At 39.6% G+C, this 12,055-nt stretch overlaps 1 protein-coding gene across 1 annotated transcript in view; it reads right to left on the bottom strand.

Annotated features, from left to right (window-relative positions):
• The window catches only part of TAFA1 (TAFA chemokine like family member 1), a gene marked incomplete at both ends in the record, with an annotated part of 223,609 nt that overhangs the window by 198,630 nt on the left and 12,924 nt on the right, over positions 1–12,055 (bottom strand). The window lies entirely within an intron of this gene.

The raw sequence follows: 12,055 nt of genomic DNA, 5'->3' as shown, positions 1-12,055 counted from the left end.
ACGGTCAGCTGTATCTTCTCTAAGATATTTCTGAAGTAAACAATGTCAGGTTGGAAAAAAAATGATAGTTCAGCCATAATGTCAGATAATTTGGGAGCTAGAAAAATAATAGCTTAGAAAAAAATTAGTAGAGAAGGAATATTAATAAATCATACTAAAAAAGGGTGAAACTTAAGATCCCCACCCTAAAAAAGACAAAGTGAAAAAACAGGAGGGGGGCAGGGGGGAAGAGAGAGGGAGAGAGGGAGAGAGAGAGAGAGAGACCAGGAAAAGGACTGGAGGGAATCAAGGGCACTGAACACATTTAAATACTTCATTTCCAGCTGGAACAAATAAAGGGGAGGGACACAGGAAAGCATAAAAAAATAGCAGATGATGGAAAGACCAAGCAGTTATTTACCAATCTTCATAATGTAAAACTGGTGAAAAGCATTACAAGACATCACATATCAAATTGATTTAGATGGGTAATTTTTAAAGTGGTATAATTAATACATGGCATACTTACTAGTATTTTACTCCAGTAAATCTATGTACTTCTATGCACAGTAATTACTTAGTTCTAGGTCACTACACAAGCTTGAGCTATGCTACCAAGAGATGTAGAAAAGCCAGAGGGGAAACAGGACCCTGTATCCCAGTGCTGCAAAGGAAATAATTTGTTGTGTGGCCTCTCGATCCAACACCAGGTCACCGACCCACAGCACTGGCTGGCAGCAAGGTCTGAAACCCACAACCTGCCTGCTCTACACCAAACCTAAGTCACTTTGTCCATTTAGTAAGCAGTCCTCAGTGAATAAGGGATACTTTGGAGCACGCTCTGTGATAAGCTAGTAGCTGATCTACTGAAGTAGTGAGCACCCACAGACATTTAAAAATGTTAGCTTCTCCTTTTTGGAGAGTTGTGTTTAGTAGGTATTACTGATGGTATTGTGTGTACTATCGACTGGAGCAATTTACACCCCTCAACTCTGAGGGAATTCCCTGTTCCACATTTATTTCCTTAAAAACAGAACACAATTATTAACAACTTATTTCAGTGGAGGTGAGCACAGTATCTTTCCCTCTTTTTGAAATATCACATTTAAATCACTATGTATACTATGACAGTGTTGATCTCGCAGCACCTCAAGCCAAAATTGCTTTCTTTCACACTGCCTATACATTTTTCAGGGCAGAGATACAATCGATAGAAGCAAAAGAGTCTGAGGAACCCAAGAGAAACAAGGATAGGTTTTGTGGAATTGATGTCACCATGCATCCATTAGCCCCACTCAGTAATTAGGAAATTAAAAGTGTCTGATTGCTCCCCTCTACTGAAGGTCACCCTTGAGGCCCTAACGTTGGGTTTAGATGCTAATTAAGTGTTTGCTGACTGCTGCCAGGACACGGGCTACAAACACCAGCAGAAATCCTGTTCTAAGTCTCTGACTTATTATAAACAAATGCATGCACTTCTCTATAGGGGATATTTTCAAGAGTACCTAAGCCTCAGGTTTATCACCACAGTTTTTAAGGCAATAGCCTGGCTATACACATATACTTCATTTTAATAACATCTTCCTTCTTTCAGAGCAGCATAGTTTGGTTCAGATTAATAAACCAGGGGCACTCCATATTATGCATACTCACATGCATAAGTGATTCAATCAAAATTAAATTTTCACTACACCTTTAAATAATTGTTGTTGATAATTGTTAGTTTATTAATAAAATCTGAGAAACACATAGCACAAACACACATGTGTAATTAAAATAACCTTTGATAAACATTAAAATATTGAATTTTGGTCTTGTAAGCATCTAAATTGACATGATAGCTTAAAACTAGTCTACACTGAGCACCCAAGCACAGAAGGTAGATTTGCAATCAGCATATGTGTGGTGCTGGAGCAACACAGAAACTAGCCCAGCAAGGGAAGCAGGGTATCAAATGAACACAGCAGCCAGTTTGAGCTAATACGCCCTGATGCAGCTATGTTGGCTCTGGAGCTAGCACAGGCTCCAACTAGAACAGCTCTGTTTTCCTTTGCATTGTGTGGATATACCTAGAATTTTCTTTTTATGAGAGGGGGATATTCAGAGGACTAAGACCCATTGAAATGAAATCCTTATGCAACTGGATCTTTTAAACTAGATGCCTGAAACCTCATGGCTGAAAATCACAGTAAGTACAAACCTGCATTTGGGTACCTAAACCAGTATGTCCCAGGAGGTGCCTTTGTAGCTCAGACATGGTCACCTGAGTTTAAGAATAATTTATCTGTTATCCTAAGTACAGATATTTGATGACAGATTATGTAAAGAAAGTCTTTCTGCCGTTATAGAGAAGTTGTTATAGAATATCAGACCAATTGCTACATCGAACCCAGTATTCTAACAGCAGCTAACACTGAAGTGGCTTGGTACTTTGAAAGAGTACATAAAGTACTATGTGAATTAACAACGTGAAAACCTGTATGATGTGAGATACACATGAAAACATGTACAACACAATAAATAGGAAATAAATCTGCTGGGAATAGACCAGCTGCTTAGGCTATTAAAAAAAAAAAAAATAAAACAAGTAGTTTATAATTGATGCAATAGTGAAGGGGATACCAGGACAGAGGAAAGATAAGGTATAGGCTAAGGACAGGCTTTGTCTCATCATTTCAGATAGATGCTAGCATAGTACAACAAAACTTATGAAGAACAGGCAAATGAAGATGGAAATAATCAAGGCATGGGACAAGAGCCTTAACAAGACTTCTGGCTGCACATATAAACTTGAACAAATGCATCTTAGGTGGCTCATGCAGCACAATTCAGAGGTTGCCAGGATGACATGAGCTGAGGAGCTGAAGATGACACTCATATTACAGGCAGGATGGAATTATCCACAGTGGACAATACTGAAAACTGAGATTTGACACGATGAGTCCTGCCTTAGCCATGATAAGAGAAGAATTTTGTTCCAGCTATATTGCATCAGACTTAAAAGCCAATGTCATAGACACCAGGGAGACAGGCACAGATGTTAGTACAGGCATGACTAGGATTTGCACTAGAGACATGAAGTTAAGAGGTGAATAACAAGCTTATGCTGTTAAAATGAGTTATAAGCTAAAAAAACCATACCTGAATATATCTACAGACATTTTTATTAATCATCTAAGTCTCTAATCTGTTTTTTGAATCCCAGCACATTGTTGATTTGTGATTAGAATAACATTGCACAGTGGTTCTGTAGCCTTGGCCTCCTCTTATTTAAGATTGCTGCATCTTTCTTCCCTTTTGACTACCCAACCACTCCTTTGTCACCTGCAGACCTAGTTATGTACCTCTCGCTCTCGTGGACCTGAACAGGAGTTGTCATGACAAATTTTCTACCTCAGTGGAAGACATTAATTTTGCACTGGTTAAGATCAAGTGTCTTGATTAACCATTTACTCTTTTCTCTGATGGATCGCTTAGTTCATCTGAAATCCCTCACATGAGCCATCAATGAATCTCATTTTGTAAGAGAGTCTAAATGTGCTTTTATATATAACCTTAGAACACAGTTATCTACTGCCCCAGGTCTTTTGGGCAATGCTTGTAAAATCATTGAATCAGTGTGGTCTTACTTGGTGCCTACGTTCTGCTGATGGAGTAACACTATGATGAAAATTCAACTGAGAGCCAACTGCCTGTTTTGGAAAGATTTCCTCCTTCTCTACGAGAGTAGCAACTTCTTCCATCACCTTTTTCTTGCCAGTTTTGGAGTCTGAGTTCCAATGTTTGCACCACCTCATCATTCCATGAGCTTTCAGAAACAGTGCCACCCTCATGGTTTAGCTTGTTCTCCCGCACACTTCCCTGCAGCCAGTCTCGGCTGATCGAGTCTGCCTTGTTCCGCATGGCCACGCTATGAGAGCCCCCGCTGATCTCTCACCACTGCCAGATGCAAAGAACACTTAGCATATCCACCCCGACGTCTGGTGTGTGTTGTATTTTCATACTGAAGGTAAAGGCTCTGAGCCCTACAACTTAAATAAACAGAAAAAAATCTCCAAGAAATACTAATAATTCTATGCTAAAAAACTACAGAAAAAATTATGCAAAACCCACTCATGTCAGTGTCAAAAATCTCAAGAAATTTAAAGGTGACAGTATTTAACTTCAGAAATTTCAAGTAAACTGAAATACCTGAGTAATCAGATTTTCTGATTTGAATTTTCCCTAAGTATTCCCAGGTACACATTTTTCCTCAAACGGAAGTCTAACAAGAACAAAGATAGTCACAAGCAAGTCTGAACTGATTTAAAAAGATGTAGTTTCATTAGCAGGTGATTTACTACAGGAGAACGTGTGTTAGATCCAGCCGTAAAAGCAAATTAATTGAACTAAAAATACTTCAGGAAGAAGCCATCTGAATTATCAGGTGTTAGTAATCAAAAAAGATTAGTACAGTGATATTTGTGACTTCTACCCATAAATAACCATCAAGAAAACTTTTCCCTCTTCAGAAAATGAACAATTCATGGGAGTCTTGGAAACTGTAATTAGTATTAATTTAGCTGATTGTACACTTAGATAAGATGTACATAACATGGTTTCAGACTTTAGGGGAAACAGACAGCTACATACACCAATTACCAAATTTTTAAAAGACCTGGAGATAAGTAATTAATTAGAGGAACCCAGGCAATAAAGGGATTCCAGCTAAAGAAGTTGGTGGCTCAGCAGACAGGAGCCAAGCAATCATTCCAGTGAGGATGTGGGACGGCAGGAGAAGAGCAGACCCTCTCCTCTGCAACACTCTGCTTGCCAGCTCCACAAGCAGCAGGGATCAGCTCAGCTTAATTGAATTAAGCACAGTGACTATAGCTAATTAGGACTTCTTTTTGAGGAAATCTTTTTGTAATCTGATAGCACATATTCTGTACTGCTGGAACTTTTTGAGGAGGAGAGCCACTTGGCAGTAATTTTGATGGGAAAAGGTTGCTCAGGAACAGGGCAGTTTTTGGCCAAAGGCACAGCCAGACCAGAGCAGCCTTCTCAGGGCACTTTCCTGGACCACAAGTAGCAAATGAAAACTCTTAACCCCCATAATTCAGGCCAGGACCTAACTGTGCATTTCCCATGCTCAACTTCACTGCACCGCCACCCCCCAACCTAGAGGCCCTTCGACAATAGATGGATCTTTATTTTGTTCCATTCTCCATCAAAACCTCTGAAAGGCTTGTTTCATCTTGCTTTGAAGCAGATATTTTTAATGAACTGTTTACCAGCCAAGTCTAATTGTGAAGCGTAACTACTGCAACTTGAAATATCACTCAGAACTGCTATATAGATGGGAAATGACTGCAAGCCAAAAGTTGCAAGGGTGAGCAAATGAAAAAGTTCTTTTAAAAAGGGCTCCTGATGTCAGTGAATCTGTAATTCCTTCTCCTTTATAATGCGTGTCCTTGTTCATGATGAAATTGCTTAGCGTTTACCAGTCAAAACCAGTTTTGCTTTCCATTCAAATGGCCAAAGACCTATCTGAGCTGCAATTATGAACCAGTGTCATAATGACATGAAAATGTAATGTTACTGTTGTAACAAAAGCAAATCTAAGGGATTGCAGGGTTTTAATATTTCAATAAGGTTAAAGCAGGAGTGTTAAATTATTTAAGTTCTGGAATAAGATATAAGCACTAGAGCAATATTGCATCCATACTCATGTATCTTTTCATGTGTAGAGGTGATATCTATGTGATAAATTGCAGGAGTGTGAGGTAAATTAATTTACTATGCACTTTGATCACAATACCCTCTCCTGGCCTACTAATCCATTTCCCGGCAGACTTGCTCTAACATCCCAAATTACGGAACACTTTCATTGCTGCCATTAAGAGCAATGTTTCATAGTCTACCTCTTTTTCTTCTCATCGGCATGGAAGTTTCCCTCCTTGAAAAAATAATAAATATAAATTAAGTTACAGAAAAACATACTGATGAAACCTTTATATCCTCCACTCCTCCATATTATATAACTATGTAAGAGACTTAAAAAGAGAAAACATCTTCAAATACTGACAGCTGGGTGAGATGCTGTGATGTCTGCATGTTTCTGGTGACAGAGGAAAAATGAATAAAGAACAGATGTATAGCTCTCCAACTACGATGATTTAATATTGCCAATAAAGAAATAATACATATCTATATATAATTCCTGGAAAAGCACTAATAGTTAAACCCAATCTACAAATGTGCTCACAATTTGACATTTTAAGGCTATATGCTATTATGTGATAAAAATGCTAATTAATATCTATCACTGCCAGAAGAAGTGTGATGAAACTAAAATGTTTGGCAAGCTTATCGTAAAGAAAACCTGTTACTACCTCAAATCCCCACTCGCTGCTAACTACCAGATCTTTATACCCCATCTCAAAAGGCAGCTGCAGCACAGGGCAGCCAGGCACCGGTCCCTCCCAGGGGAGGTCATAAGCATCCCCTCGCTGCTGGGCTCCGAGCATAGCACACAGGGGCTGCCAGGCTGGAGGCTCCCGGAGGGGAGGATATTTACCCCTCTGCCCACCAGGCTGGCAAACGGCTATAAATCCAAATTATGATCTATCACAAAGCTGAACAAACTATAAACTCTCGGGTGTTATTTACCAGAATATCACCAAGTGGATTGATTTTATGGATTTGAAGCTTCTGAATCTTACCACACATACAGAAGTGTCTACTGCCTGAAACCCCCGTGAAAGAAATCCATATGAATGTGGAGAATGTAAAGCAGGAAAGGAGTTGGCTTACAGTAAAGGTATGGATGTGTATACATGCAAGCACCACCTTCCACTGATTTGCCATGGTTTTGTTTACAGCATGAATTGCACTTACTCAAATATTAAATATTGACAGAAACAGGCATGGCAAACTTAATGACACTCTGGGCATTTTCTGCACTTGAGTCGATATATATACTTTAGAATTCATTACAGGAATCATAATTCAAAATGCAATAAGAAAAATGTTTCTAGAGAAGAAAAGCAAGATAATTGATATTGTTCCCAGGTTTCATACATTTATCCTTTATGATTTTAAGTACTTAGTTTACAATGCTTGTAAGCACCAAGGTCTGCCTAACTGTGGCCACCAGAGCATAGAAGGTAAAAGTTAAAAAAAAAAATAAAAAAATTAAAAATTTAGAAGGGGCTATCTGCTTTTTTGGGGGTGGGGGGTAGGCAGATAACAAAACAAATAATCAGGGAACTTAATAAGTATTTCCAGTCCATGGAGTGATATATCTGAAGGTTTTCACTGACAGAAAGAAAAAAAAAACAAATCACAAGTGCATATAAACTAAAGAGAATGACAGAAGGCCTGTGCCTGCGATGGCACCTTTCCTTCCCCCAGGTCAGCTGGGGCTTTGCCTTGCAGTGGCAGGTGATATGTACAGTGTCCGCTCCAGCAGGACCACAGCCCGCCAGCACCACTTCAAGCCTGACAGTGCTGTGCCCTGAGGACAGGCAAAGCTAGACTGGCCTGGGGGGTGCATGGACAAGAAATTTGGAAAATTAGTGTGTGCTGAGCTTTCTGCATTGCAGTGACATTGCTGCTGCTGCCCTGGCCAGGGCAGCTATTGACACATCTTTCTTCCGCAGCTGCAAACAGATGTCTTTACTGCTATTAGGGGAACTGCAGAAATTCTCTCCATGGGGAAAAAAGCCCGAAGAAGGCAGCAACATTCATTTCCCCTAGGCAATGCAACGTAGAGATGTTCTGCTGCCCCTTACAATGCTATTCCCGCTGCTACATGACAAGCCATGGTCCTGGGGGAAGCATCTCATTCCAGACTGGCACTTCAAAATGAGGAAAGATACTCTCAGCAATAGCGAAACTCAAAACATTTCAGTCTTCATCAAGACCCAGTAGAAATACAGTCAAACCCCAAACTCTTGTGACTATTTGAATAACTGACTGCAAGACCTGGTCAGCTGATGGGAAACATTTAGCGCTTAGTTATCCATGAGGGAGACTAAGACCTTGCTGCTTTGAACATCCCCGCTATGGACTATTTTGAGGAGACAAGAAATAAGGGAAGAGCAAAGGACAATATTCTGTGAAGACAGTGAGTGTAAAATCCAGCTCTGTACACTAAAAATGTACACTAACGTATACTAAAAATGTCTCTGCACTATGAGATGAGGTAACATATAGAGGCTTGCATGCAAATATGCCTGCACCACTGAAAACAAAAAGGTTAGACATGTCTGGCCATATGCGTATCCACACATTCTCAATTTGGGAGATGATACATTACCACCTTCCTCCATCCTCCTCAAGGAGTAATGAAAGGAAATATATAAAATAATAGCAGCCATAAATAAGGAGGGTTTGCAGCAGAACAAAATTAAGCTTCCTTTTCTTATACCATCTTTCCAAAACTTCCCATTTTAAAAAGAGGGACATGCTTCAGACAAAAGGGGGTGTCCAAAAATGGGTGAATTATTTACTGAGAAATAGTTATTATTACAGATGTCAAAGTATTCAGAGCACCAGAGCAAGATGGAAGATCTTCATCCTTTTCCTGTTACAAGAGGTGGAATTTTTTGACATTTAGATGACATGGTAAAAGCAATAAGAGATAGGCATAGTGATATAATCCAGCATAAAATCTCATGTGTTTATGTTAAAAATAAATAAAAAATTAGTAACTTTGCCCATGGCTTAGCATCCTGAAAATGTTAAGCAGCTTTTTATGGGATGGCACCATTATCTTCTGCAGATACAATTCACGGGATGTTTCTCAAAACTACATCACAAATAAAGTACTTGTTCATTCACAGTATCCGGTAGCTGCCTCCATAATTTATGGGTGCCATCCTATGCAAATCATTGAAAAAAATGACAGATCACAGGGGCCGTTTGTTGTTTAATCTCCATTTGTCATGATTCAAAAAGAACAACGTGAAAATACACGGCAAGTAATCCATAATGGTAAAAAAAGATTCTTAGACATTCTTAGCTGTTTTCTAAGAAACATAAATAATCAGCTCTTTGTCAGCTATGAAATGAATCTACATTTTCTATTCCACGTGAAGGGCCATCAAAGCCAATCCTAAGTGTTTTACACACCATTCTATTTCTGCTGGCAGAAAGTTGGGGCTCTACAAGATTTGACAGATACAGATCGTCCACTGAGCTGGGTAGCAACATGAAAAGACATCACGCAGAACTAGGTTGGTGCTTTTACAAAAATCACAAGGTTTTGGAAAGAGGTTTGTGCTTTGTGCTGCTGAAACACAGTCCTTGGTCTTTATGCTGTGCTGCTGCCAGGCCATGCCATCAGCTCCCTATGTGCTGAATGAGGGGCTCACTGGTTGAATCAGACTTTCTCCCCAGGAAAGGGAAAATTCAGACAAACTCAACAGCCCAGTGAAAGCCTGAGATTCAAGTACTTCATCTGAACCAGCTTCCACGAAAATGCCCAAACCACCACACCACTGATCATACTGTTGATGAGTTCTCAACCTCTCTTTTGTTCTGTTTTACCAAAATTTGGATCCTGCTAAAACTGGTATGTTCCTACCACAAGATTTTTTTTTTTTTTTTTTTTTTTTTTTGGTGACAAGTCTATATATTTCACTAAAGGTCTCCTCTGGCACATAATCCCTTACTCTTACTTAAAATCCAATACAGCCACTTACAAATCCCACCACAATCCCCTCCACCTACCCAAGAACTTGTCATGAAAAAGGCACAAGTAGATACAGTTTAAATAACTGCTGGATTCAATGATTAATATTAGAGCACACAGACAAAGCTTCACTGCTGATAGACAATCACATTTTCTCCAGAAGAGAACAGTGGTGCTTTGCAAAGCAGAGCTGAGTTTACATAAAAATGACAAAAGCAGATGCTATCACTTAGATAAAGAAACCCATTTCTAATACTAAGCCTCAGTTAAAAAAAACCAGAACATCTCTCAAAATAAAGTGATATTCTTATCCGTGTTTCTTCAAGGACAGCAAAATAACTGCTACAGATGTACATTAAAGGAGAAGGAGTATTGGTCTCTGATACGGATAACTGTCACCTTGACGAGTGAAATTGGCTCATTAAATTAGCAAAGATCTTGAGATGACTGAGAAGTCAGCAAAACACCTCAATAGCACCTCAAACAAACATCAGTTTCTCAAAGCTTTACTTTCCCTCCCTGTGGGTTCCTGCTTCTTTCTGAATGGATGAAGAGGCCACAAGTAGTGCTCTGCTGTGGCTGGGGTGCGGCCTTGGCCTCCTCCAAAATGCAAGCAAAGAGAGAGAGAAGCCACAGTTCAAGCCTTATGTTCAAATACAGCAGGAGAATGGCAGAAAATCTACCTCTACTGCACCACACAGAGTTAGTGGGCAGTGATTCAGCTTTCTTCTGAAAGAAAAGCAAAAGTCTCCAAAGCATGTCCTTCCCAGAGGTTAAATTTTGCAACATGCTATTTTTAAAAGCCCCATCCTTTTTTAAAACCTCTTTTTCACATGCATTTAATTCTCAATGAGCAGCATCTGCCACCACCATCCGAGAGCCTCCACCAGCTCAGAGCAGAGCTGTGCACTCAGTTTTAGTGGCAGCGAGTTTAGCACTGCCTCTTCCACCTCTTCACTTTTTGGCAGGGGTAGGGCCTGTCCCAAAGCCTATTCAGCCTTACATAAAGCATTACATTAGCCATGGAGACTGTGAGAAATGGACTGGCTTTTTTTTACTCTCTCATAGCAAGTGAGAGAAAAATCCTGATGTCTCATCTCTGCTCTCCTGATTACCTAATTGTTTATTGAAAATGGAAAACTCAAGAGGCATTGGAAGTTACTCTCCCTACCAGCAATATGTTAACACCACAGGTCTACTTTTGGGAAAAAGATGAAGGGTCAACCCCTACAGCAGAGCATAGCTTCTGAATAGAGATACTCTGAGTTAAATCTATTTAAGGAAAGAAGCAGTACCCTCTCCAGACTTTTTAAAATTATTTTAATCTGGCCTTTTCCTTGCTTTTCTTTCAGTGTTTAGAAATACGACAAATTGTTTCAGGTTTTGTTTTCTTTTTTCTTTACCAGTTAGTAAGAAAAACAATCAAATTGTTCTAAACTAATTTAAAAATGTAAATAACTGTACCAAACCAACACTTGATATCTTGTTTTGGCTGTCAAATAAAAAAAAAAAAACAACCACAATTATTTACACTGCTTTAGTCACACAACAAAAGAAACACTGCTTTGCAAAACGTAGTGTTACCCTGTATTCCTTCAGCCTGCAAAAATAAACAAATAATTGTCACAATAGAAAAGAAAATTTGCTACAATTCCTCAAGCACATAAAACCTTACAACCACAAGAGGTTAAAATGAAAAATTTTTACATTAATTCAGCAATATAAATGGAATCAAGTCCTAGTTTGATTCTCAAGGCCTAACAAGAGCCTCTAGATACCCTCTGCAAGTCAGGCAGTGAACATCAGCTGAAGCTCAATTGCTTTTTCATTGCATGAGAGGAAGAGGATCCTGTGGAAAAGGATCCCTTGCCAGGACTCCCCAGTCCAACCAGGTGGCCTCAATATGAGCTGGGACACAGGATTCCTGCTGCGCCTCTATGACAGCATGAAGTCCTGCCAGGAAATATAACAAAACTGGTAAATAGCTATATAACCTCTCAGCTTCTGTGTTGCCAAAAGAGATGTAACTAACAGAGAAGACCTTTCCCCAGCTTGGAGGTTTTCTAGGTTCCAGCGAGTGAGAAGCAAAACTTCTGCAGCTGGCTCAAAACCCAACAGCAGCAGCCAAAAAAGGGCTATTAGTAGGGAAAGACATGCAGGACCCTAACAGCATCCTAGCCCTGCCAAGTCCTGCCACACACCTTTGGCTGGACCAAACAAGACATTGTTCACAGGTGATTTTGCTCCTAGGAGCCCCCGTGCACAGTTGTCTTTTGGGACTGATCTTCTCGGTCTTTCCCTAGAGCAATCTGTGTCTTTAGAAGCAATCAAGAGATTAAGGTTTTTCCAATTGCAGCAAATGAAACAGTCTGAATTTTTTTTCCCTATTAAAAAAAA

The sequence above is a fragment of the Platalea leucorodia genome (assembly GCF_965183815.1).
Source record: "Platalea leucorodia genome assembly, chromosome: 9".
Lineage (NCBI taxonomy): Eukaryota > Metazoa > Chordata > Aves > Pelecaniformes > Threskiornithidae > Platalea > Platalea leucorodia.
The sequence above is the reverse complement of the archived record's forward strand: the minus strand, read 5'-3'. Positions and strand labels throughout refer to the sequence as shown.